The following is a 10,035-nucleotide window of genomic DNA, read 5'->3' on the forward strand; positions in this document are numbered from 1 at the left end:
TGATGAAAGGTCACAGGCATGGTCACAGATCATCAACTCAGCACTTCTGGCTGAACATTGTTGCAAATGCTTCAGCCTTATCTTTCGCACTGATGTGCTGGGCTCCCCCATCATTGGGAATGGGGATATTTGTGGAGCCACCTCCTCCAGTTAGTTGTTTAATTGTCCACCACCATTCATGGCTGGATGTGGCAGGACTGCAGAGCTTAGATCTGATCCGTTGGTTATGGGATCACTTAACTCTGTCTATCACATGCTGCTTACGCAGTTTGGCATGCAAGTAGTCCTGGGTTGTAGCTTCACCAGGTTGACACCTCATTTTGAGGTATGCCTGGTGATGCTCCTGGCATGCCCTCCTGCACTCTTCATTGAACCAGGGTTGGTCTCCTGGCCTGTTGGTAATGGTAGAGTGGGGGATATGCTGGGCCATGAGGTTACAGATTGTGGTTGAGTACAATTCTGCTGCTGCTGATGGCCCACAGCACCTCATGGATGCCCAGTTTTGCATTGCTAGATCCATTCGAAATCTATCCCATTTAGCACGGTGATAGTGCCACACAACACGATGGACGGTATCCTCAATGTGAAGGCGGGACTTAGTCTCCACAAGGACTCTGCGGTGGTCACTCCTACCAATATTGTCATGGACAGATGCATCCGTGGCAGGCAGATTGGTGAGGACGAGGTCGAGCATGTTCTTCCCTCATGTTGGTTCCCCCACCAACTGCCGCAGACCCAGTCTAGCAGCTATGTCCTTTAGGACTCGGCCAGCTCGGTCAGTAGTGGTGCTACCGAGCCACTCTTGGTGATGGACATTGAAGTCCCCCACCCAGAGTACATTTTGTGCCCTTGCCACCTTCAGTGCTTCCTCCAAGTGGTGTTCAATATGGAGGAGTACTGAGTCATCAGCTGAGGGAGGGCAGTAGGTGGTAATCAGTAGGAGGTTACCTTGCCCATATTTGACCTGATACCATGAGACTTCATGAGTCCGGATTCGATGTTGAGGACTCCCAGGGCAACTCCCTCCCTACTGTATACCACTGTGCCACCACCTCTGCTGGGTCTGTCCTGCCGGTGGGACAGGACGTACCCGGGGATGGTGATGGCAGTGTCTGGGACATTGTCTATTAGGTATGATTCTGTGAGTATGACTATGTCAGGCTGTTGCTTGACTAGTCTGTGGGACAGCTCTCCCAACTTTGGTACAAGCCCCCAGATGTTTGTAAGGAGGACTTTGCAGAGTTGACAGGGCTGGGTTTGCCGTTGTCGTTTCCGGTGCCTAGGTCGATGCTGGGTGGTCCTTTGTATTCCGTTTCATTCCTGTGATCTGATGAAAGATCACAGACCTGAAACATTAACACTACAGTTGCATGTCAGCTCAGTTATTAGGAGTGTGGTGTGACTAATGCCAAGGTCAGGTGTTCAATCCCAATGCTTTAAGCAGAATTGCTGCAAGTGCCTTACTTTAGTTTAGAGAAACAGCACTGAAACAGGCCCTTCGGCCCACTGAGTCTGTGCCGACCATCAACCACCCATTTATACTAATCCTACACTAATTCCATATTCCTGCCACATCCCCACCTGTCCTTAAAATAAAAGCAAAATACTGCGGATGCTGGAAATCTGAAACAAAAACAAGAAATGCTGGAATCACTCAGCAGGTCTGGCAGCATCTGTGGAAAGAGAAGCAGAGTTAACGTTTCGGGTCAGTGACCCTTCTTCGGAACTGACCCACCTGTCCCTATATTTCCCTACCACCTACCTATACTCGGGGCAATTTATAATGGCCAATTAACCTATCAACCAGCAGGTCTTTGGCACGTGGGAGGAAACCGGAGCACCCGTAGGAAACCCACGCAGACACAGAGAGAACTTGCAAACTCCACACAGGCCGTACCCAGAATTGAACCCGGGTCACTGGAGCTGTGAGGCTGCGGTGCTAACCACTGCGCCACTGTGCTGCCCAACTTGGGTTCATTAACTGGACTTCTTAATAAAAGATAAATACTGCAGATGCTGGGAATACTCAGCAGGTCTGGCTGCATCTGTGGGGAGAAAAGCAGCGTTAATATTTCTGGTCAGTGATCCTACTTCCTTAATTTTTTTTTGTCTTGTCCAGACAAAAATTAAAGGTGTTTTTTCACCTTCAAAATGGGGACTGCTGAGAGAGATTCTGTAAATGAAGAAGAAATGTAGTCAAGTCAGGGGAGATCTGTAAATGGGGAGAAATGGAGACTGGCCAGGGAGTATCTCTAAAGCATGAAAAATAGCAAAAGGTCAGGGAGTATCTGTAAACGGGAAGCAATAGTGACTGTTTTGGAGGTGCCTGTAAATGATGCAGCCATGGAGTCGAGTCATGGATCATCTATGAGGTAAAAAGATTTGGTGACAGGTCAGGGCTCAGCCATAAAGAAAGTGCTTGTAAAGAATCAGACTTATCTATTTAACACACAGGTTGAAAGTCAACTTAATGATTCTATAGAAACATAGTATCTTCAACAGATCACTCAGATCAGGTTGGAAAACACTGATGCTCGTTTGAATAACCTTTTCCTCAAAGAGAGACAACTCCTCCTGTCCCCCTGGATCAGGGGCTCATTACTGGAAACTATGTAATCTCTTCTGAGACACACACAAATACACTGGAAATACTCAGCAGGTTTGGCAGCATCTGTGGTGACAGAATCTTAGTTAACATTTCAGGTTGATGACCTTTCAGGAGAACAGAAAATGTATTAGGTTTAGAAGAAAAGGGCAGGGGAGAGGGGGGAAGAAGAACAAAAGGGAAGGTCTATGATAGGGCAGAGGGCAGGAGAGATTAAATGACAAAAGGTTTCATAGTACAAAGCCAAGTTTAAAAGAAACAAAAGGTTTTTTGGTGTAGATCACAGGATAGCAGTCGTCTGAACACAAAGCAAAGGGATTAAGAAATAAACAGGGAGTGTGGAGGATGCAAAAATATAGAAATTTAAACCAGAAAAAAATAACAAAAGTAAAGGAAAAGAAATAGGGATAGAGGTGACGATCGATAGAAAAGGACAATGAACAATCCAGAGTAATAATAATGAACTGGGGGAAAGCCAACTTCAATGGGGTAGGAATGGAGCTGGGCCGAATAAACTGGAGTCAAATGTTGGCAGGAACAACAGTAGCTGAACATTGGGCTACCTTCAAAGAAGAGAGAGTTGGGGCACAGCCAAGGAGTGTTTCCTCGAAGGGAAAAGGTAGGTCAAAAAAATTCAGAGCTCCCTGGATGACAAAAGACATTAAAATAAAGAAGGAAAAATGTGCTTATGACAGATGCGAGGGTGAAAATACTATTGAGAACCAGGCTGAATATAGTAGGTCCAGAGGGGAAGTAGAATCATAGAAAACTTAAGGCACCGATAGAGGCCACTTGGCCCATCGTGTCTGTGCCAGCCGAAAAACCATCCACCTATTCTAATCCCACCTTCCAGCATTTGGTCCATAGCCCTGCAACTTGCAGCACTTGAGGTGCAGATCCAGACTCCTTCTGAATGAGTTGAGGGTCTTTGCTTCAACTACCCTTTCAGGCAGTGAGTTCCAGACCATCACCACCCTCTGGGTGAAAAAGTGTTTCCTCATCTCCCCTCTAATTTTTCTACCAATCACTTTAAATCAGTGCCCCCTCATCACTGACGTCTCTGCTAAGGTGAATAGACCCAACACCTCCACTCTATCCAGGCCCCTCAAAATTTTGTACATTTCAATCAGATCTCCCCTCAGCCTTCTCTGTTCCAAGGAGAACAACCCCAGCTTATCCAATCTTTCCTCATAGCTGCATTTTTCCAGTCCTGGCAACATCCTCATAAATCTCCTCTGGACCCTCTCTAGTGCAATTACATACTTTCTGTAATGAGATGACCAGAACTGCACAAATTGTAGCCTAACTAATGATTTACACGGTTTAGCAGAACCTCTCTTTATTCTGTACCTCAGATAATAAAGAAAAGGATTCCATATGTCTTTTTAACCACCTTATCGACCTGTCCTGCTAACTTCAGGGATTTGTGGACATTCACTCCAAGGTCCCTTACTTCCTCTACACTTCTCAGTACTTCCCCATTAATCATGTATGCCTTTGCCTTGTTTGACCTCCCCAAATGCATCACCTCACACTTCTCCAAGTTGAATTCCATTTGTCACTTTTCTGCCCATCTGACCAGACCATCAATATCTTCCTGCAGCCTACAGCTATCCTCCTTGCTATCTATCACACAGCCAATCTTTGTGTCATCTGCAAACTTCTTGATCATGCTCCCTACATTTACACCCAAATCGTTAATACACATCACTGGGTACCCAGTCCTGAGCCCTGTGGAAAGTCACTGGAAACAGTCCTCCAGTCACTAAAACAGCTGTCAACAATTACCCTTTGTTTCCTGCCACTGAGCCAATTTGTATCCACCTTGTTGCATTTCCCTAGTTCCCATGGGATTTTATTTTGTTAAACCAGTCTACCATGTGGGACCTTGTCAAAAGCCTTGCTAAAATCCATTTAGACCACATCAACTACACTAACCTCATCCATCTTCCTTGTTACTTCTTCAAAAAGTTCGATCAAGTTGGTCAAACAAAATCTTCCCTTAACAAATCCATGCTGACTATCCTTGATTAACCTATGCCTTTCTAAGTGACAGTTTATCCTGTGTCTCAGAATATTTGCCAATAATTTGCCCACAACAGAGATTAGATTGACTGGCCTGTAATTATTCGGTCTATCCTTCGCTCCCTTTTTAAACAGAGGTACAACATTAGCAATTCTCCAATCCTCTGGCACCACACCTGTATCCAGTAAGGACTGGAAAATGATGGTCAGACCCTCTGCTATTTCCTCTCTTGCTTCTTTTAACAGCCTCGGATACATTTCATCTGGCCCTGGTGATTTATCAACTTTCAGATATGCTAATCCTGTTAATACTTCCTCTCTCCCTTTGTTTATCACATCCAATATTTCACATTCTTCCTCCTTAACTACAATATCTGCATCGTCCCCCACTTTTGTGAAGATAGATACAAAGTATTCATTAAGAACCATACCAACATGTTCCACTCCTACACATAGTTTACCTTTTTGGTCTTTTATGGGCCCTACTCTCTCCTTAGTTTTACTCTTAATGTATTGATAAAACATCTTTGGGTTCACCTTGATTTTGCTTGCCAATATTCTTTCATCCCTTCTCTTTGCTTTCCTAATTTCCTTTCTGATTTCACCCTTCCACTTTCTATACTCCTCTCGGCTTTTAGTAGTATTGAGTGAAAAAGCAAATAAGAGAAACAAAGAGAGAGCATGAAAAGAGATTGGCAGCTAACATTAATGGGAATCCAAACGTTTTGTATGGACAAATAGATAGTAAAAGGGCGTAAAAGGAGGAGTGGTGCCAATTCGGGACAATAAAGGGGATTTACATATGGAGGTAGAGGGCATAGCTGAGGTATTAAATGAATACTTTGCGTCTGTCTTTACCAAGGAAGTAGATGCAACCCAGGCAATGTTCAAAGAGGAGGTAGGTCAGACACTGGAGGGGTTCAAAATTGATAAAGAAGTAGTATTAGCTAGGCTGTCTGTACTTAAAGTGGATGAAGCACCAGGGCCAGATGTGATGCATCAAAGGATACTGAGGGAAGTGACAGTGGAAATTGCAGAGACACTGGCCATAATTTTTCAGTTTCCATGGACTTGGGGGTAGTGCCAGAGGACTGGAGCATTGCAAACGTTACACCCTTGTTCATTAAAGGTAAGGCCAGCAACTACAGGCCTGTCAGCTTATCCTCAGTGGTGGAAAACTTGTAGAAAAAATAATTTGGTAAAATTTATAGTCACATGTACAAATGTAGGCTAATTATGGAAAGCCAGCATGGATTTCTTAAGGGAAAGTCATGTTTAACAAACTTGCTGGAGTTTTTGAGGAGGTAACAGAGAAGGTTGATGAGGGCAATGCTTTTGATGTGTTGTACATGGACATTCAGAAGGCGTTTGATACAGTGTCACACAACAGTCTTATGAGCAAGGTTATAGCTCATGGAATAAAAGGGACGGTAGCAACATGGATAAGAAATTGGCTGGGTGACAGGAAACAAAGCATTGTGGTTAATGGATGTTTTTCAAGCTGGAGGAAGGTTTATAGTGGAGTTCCCCAGGGATCAGTGTTGGGACCCTTGCTTTTCCTGATATATATGTGAATGACCGAGACCTTGGTGTACAGGGCACAATTTCAAAGTTTGCAGATGATACAAATCTAGGAAACATTGTGAACTGTGAGGAGGATAGTGTAGAATCTCAAAAGGACATAGACAAGTTAGTGGAATGGGCGGACAGGTGGCAGATGAAGTTCAATGCAGAGAAATGTGAAGTGATTCATTTCGGTAGGAAGAACACGGAGAGGCAATATCGAATAAAGGGTACAATTCTAAAGGGGGTGCAGAGCAGAGGAACCTACCTAAGTCATTGAAGGTGGCAGGACAGGTTGAGAGCAGTTAATAAAGTATCCTGGGCTTTATTAATAGGGACATCCAATCTATCTTCATAACTGAAATTCCTCATCCCTGGAACCATTCTTGTGAATCTTTTCTGTACTCTCTCCAAAATAGGCAGCACAGTGGCGCAGCGGTTAGCACCACAGCCTCACAGCTCCAGTGACCCGGGTTCAATTCTGGGTACTCCCTGTGTCTGCGTGGGTTTCCTCCGGGTGCTCCGGTTTCCTCCCACAGCCAAAGACTTGCAGGTTGATAGGTAAATTGGCCATTATAAATTGCCCCTAGTGTAGGTAGTAGGGGAATTAAGGGAAGGTGGGGATGTGGCAGGAATATGGGATTAATGTAGGATTAGTATAAATGGGTGGTTGATGGTCGGCACAGACTTGGTGGGCCGAAGGGCCTGTTTCAGTGCTGTATCTCTTAAATAAATATTAGACATAGAGTACAAGAGCAAGGAAGTTATGTTGAACTTGCATAAGACACTAGTTCAGCCTCAGATGGAGTATTGCATCCAGTTCTGGGTACCGCACTTTCGGAAAGGCGTGAGGGCATTGGAGAGAGTACAGAAAAGATTCACAAGAATGGTTCCAGGGATGAGGAATTTCAGTTATGAAGATAGATTGGAGAAGTTAGGACTGTTTTCCTTGGAGAAGTGAAGGCTGAGAGGTGAGTTGATAGAGGTATTCCAAATCATGAGGGGTCTGGACAGAGTAGGTAGAGAGAAACTGGTCCCACTCATGAAAGGATCGAGAATGGGAGGGCACAGATTTAAAATATGTGGTAAGAGATGCAAACGTGACAAGAGGAAAACCTTTTCCACGTAGAGTATGGTTAAGGTCTGGAATGCGCTGCCTGAGAATGTGGTGAAAGCAGGTTCAATTGAGAATTATACTGTTATATGCCTCCCAAAAGACTTGCAGGTTGATAGGTAAATTGGCCATTCTAAATTGCCCCTAGTATAGGTAGGGGAATATAGGAATAGAGGATGTGGTAGGAATATGGGATTAGTGTAGGATTAGTATAAATGGGTGGTTAATGGTCGGCACAGACTCGGTGGGCCGAAGGGCCTGTTTCAGTGCTGTATCTCTAAATCTAAAAAATCTAAATATACGGGGCATTGGTGAGACCACATCTGGAGTACTGTGTACAGTACTGATCTCCTTATTTAAGGAAGGATGTAAATGTGTTGGAGGCAGTATGGAGAACGTTTACTAAACTAATACCTGGAATAGACGGGGTGTCTTATGAGGAAAGATTGGACAGGCTAGGCATGTAGCCTTTGGAATTTAGAAGAGTAAGGGGGACTTGATTGAAACATATAAAATCCTGAGGGATCTTGACAGGGTGAATCTGGAAAGGATATTTCCCCTTGTGGGAGAATCAGAACCAGGGGTCACTGTTTAAAAATAAAAGGTCGCCCATTTAAGACAGAGATGAGGAGAATTTATTTTTCTCAGAGGGTTGTGAGTCTTTGGAATTCTCTTCCTCAAAAGGCGGTGGAAGCAGAGTCTTTGAATATTTTTTAAGGCAGAGGTAGATAGATTCTTGATAAACAAGGGGGTGGTAGGTTATCGGGGGTAGGTGGAAATATCGAGTAATCCGTTCAGCCATGAACTTATTGAATGGCAGAGCAAGCTTGAAGGGCCGAGTGGCCTACTCCTGCTCCTAATTTGTAAGTTCATATGTATGTTCATAAGAGGAAACATCCTTTCCACTTCCAACTTGTCAAGACCGTTCAGGATCTTATTTACTTCAATCAAGTCTCCCCTCACTCTTCTGAACAGTGAAAACAAGCCCAGTCTGTCCAACCTTTCCTCATAAGACAACCTGCTCATTCCAGGTATCAATCTAGTAAACCTCCTTGGAACAACCTCCCAACACGTTCACGTCGTTCCTAAAATAAGGAGAGCAAAACTGTACACAGTATTCGAGATGTGGCACATTTGGAACCATGTTCATTCTGACATGGAAATCAGCGAGCCATTGAAATTTACAGCATGGAAGGAGGTCATTTGGCCCATCGTGTCCATGCTAGCCAACAGGCAGCTAATCAAACTTTCCAGCTGTTGGCCTGTAGCCTTGTAGGTTAGGGTACCTCAAGTGCATATCCAAGTACTTTTTAAATGTTATGAGGGTTTCTGGCTCGACCATCCTGTCAGACAGTCGGGGTTTGTTTCTGTTGGTTAATAAACTCCGGCCCAGTTATAAGGTTTAATATTCTGGATAAATGAAACATATCAGCTTTGTTTAAACACATTGTTGTCTTTCCCACCTGAGTGTTTAGCATCACCTGGCTGGAGCTCAGAAAGGACAATCTGGGGGGAGGAACGTATGGCAGGAACAGAACTTCAACCTGAACACAGTCCTTCAGGATCACACTGAGAGGGACAAACGGCACTTTGGTCTTTCTCGTCTCTCTTCACTGACAGCAAAGTCCCCGTGTGGGTTAATCCTGAGGCCTGTAAGAAATGTGTCCCAGCCGCTCTCTTCCATGGTTCAGAGCTCCTGGGCACGGAACAGAAGGCTCCTTTACAACTGTGTTTAGAGTCAGGAAGAACAACGGTGAATGCTGGAAACATGCTGTCAAATCTGAGATTGGTGTAAAACTGTGATCTGTTCCTGACTGAAAGTGAAACGGCAGGTTTAAGTTTCCACTCTGAAAATAACTTAATAATCCTACAAAGATTTAACATGCTTGTGTGAGAGATCTGAGTCTACTATTTTAACGTCTCTGTAAAAAATGGTTCAAATCTGCATTCACATAACAGATTGAGGAGTTCACAGGAGCCTGTTAACTAGTGGTACAATTATTTAGATTTGATTTAGAGATACAGCACTGAAACAGGCCCTTTGCCCCACCAAGTCTGTGCTGACCATTAACCACCCATTTATACTAATCCTACACTAATCCCATATTTCTACCACATCCCCACCTGTCCCTATATTCCTCTACCACCTACCTATACTAAGGGCAATTTATAATGGCCAATTTACCGATCAACCTGCAAGTCTTTTGGCTGTGGGAGGAAACCAGAGCACCCGGAGGAAACCCACACAGGGAGAACTTGCAAACTCCACACAGGCAGTACCCAGAATTGAACCCGGGTCGCTGGAGCTGTGAGGCTAACCACTGCACCACTGTGCTGCTCATTATACAACAGACATTTGATCTGTAGATAGTGAAGAATGTGTAACGTTTCCATGAATTCCTTGTTTTGTTGATGTATGCTTCCCACATCTACCTCAATCCCAGAGGCAAGCAGCAGCATTGTGATCTTCAAGGGAGTTAAGGCCACAATCGCTGTGCACCTATTTCTCATGCTCTTATGTAACTACCAAAAAATAATGAACATACAGAAGCATGAAGCTGTATTTGCATCTTAAGCTAACCCCCTACTCGCCCTTTATGAATGAGTGACGTGTTCAGCTGAAGATTCCTATTGATAGTTTTCTGGCTCTGGGCGGTTTCCTTATTCTGAACATTAATAGTGTTTGCCCAGCGAGCCTTTGGGCGAGTGAACCCGCTCTATGTGGTGC

This window comes from Heterodontus francisci, chromosome 34 (genome assembly GCF_036365525.1).
Source record: "Heterodontus francisci isolate sHetFra1 chromosome 34, sHetFra1.hap1, whole genome shotgun sequence".
Classification (NCBI taxonomy): Eukaryota; Metazoa; Chordata; class Chondrichthyes; order Heterodontiformes; family Heterodontidae; genus Heterodontus; species Heterodontus francisci.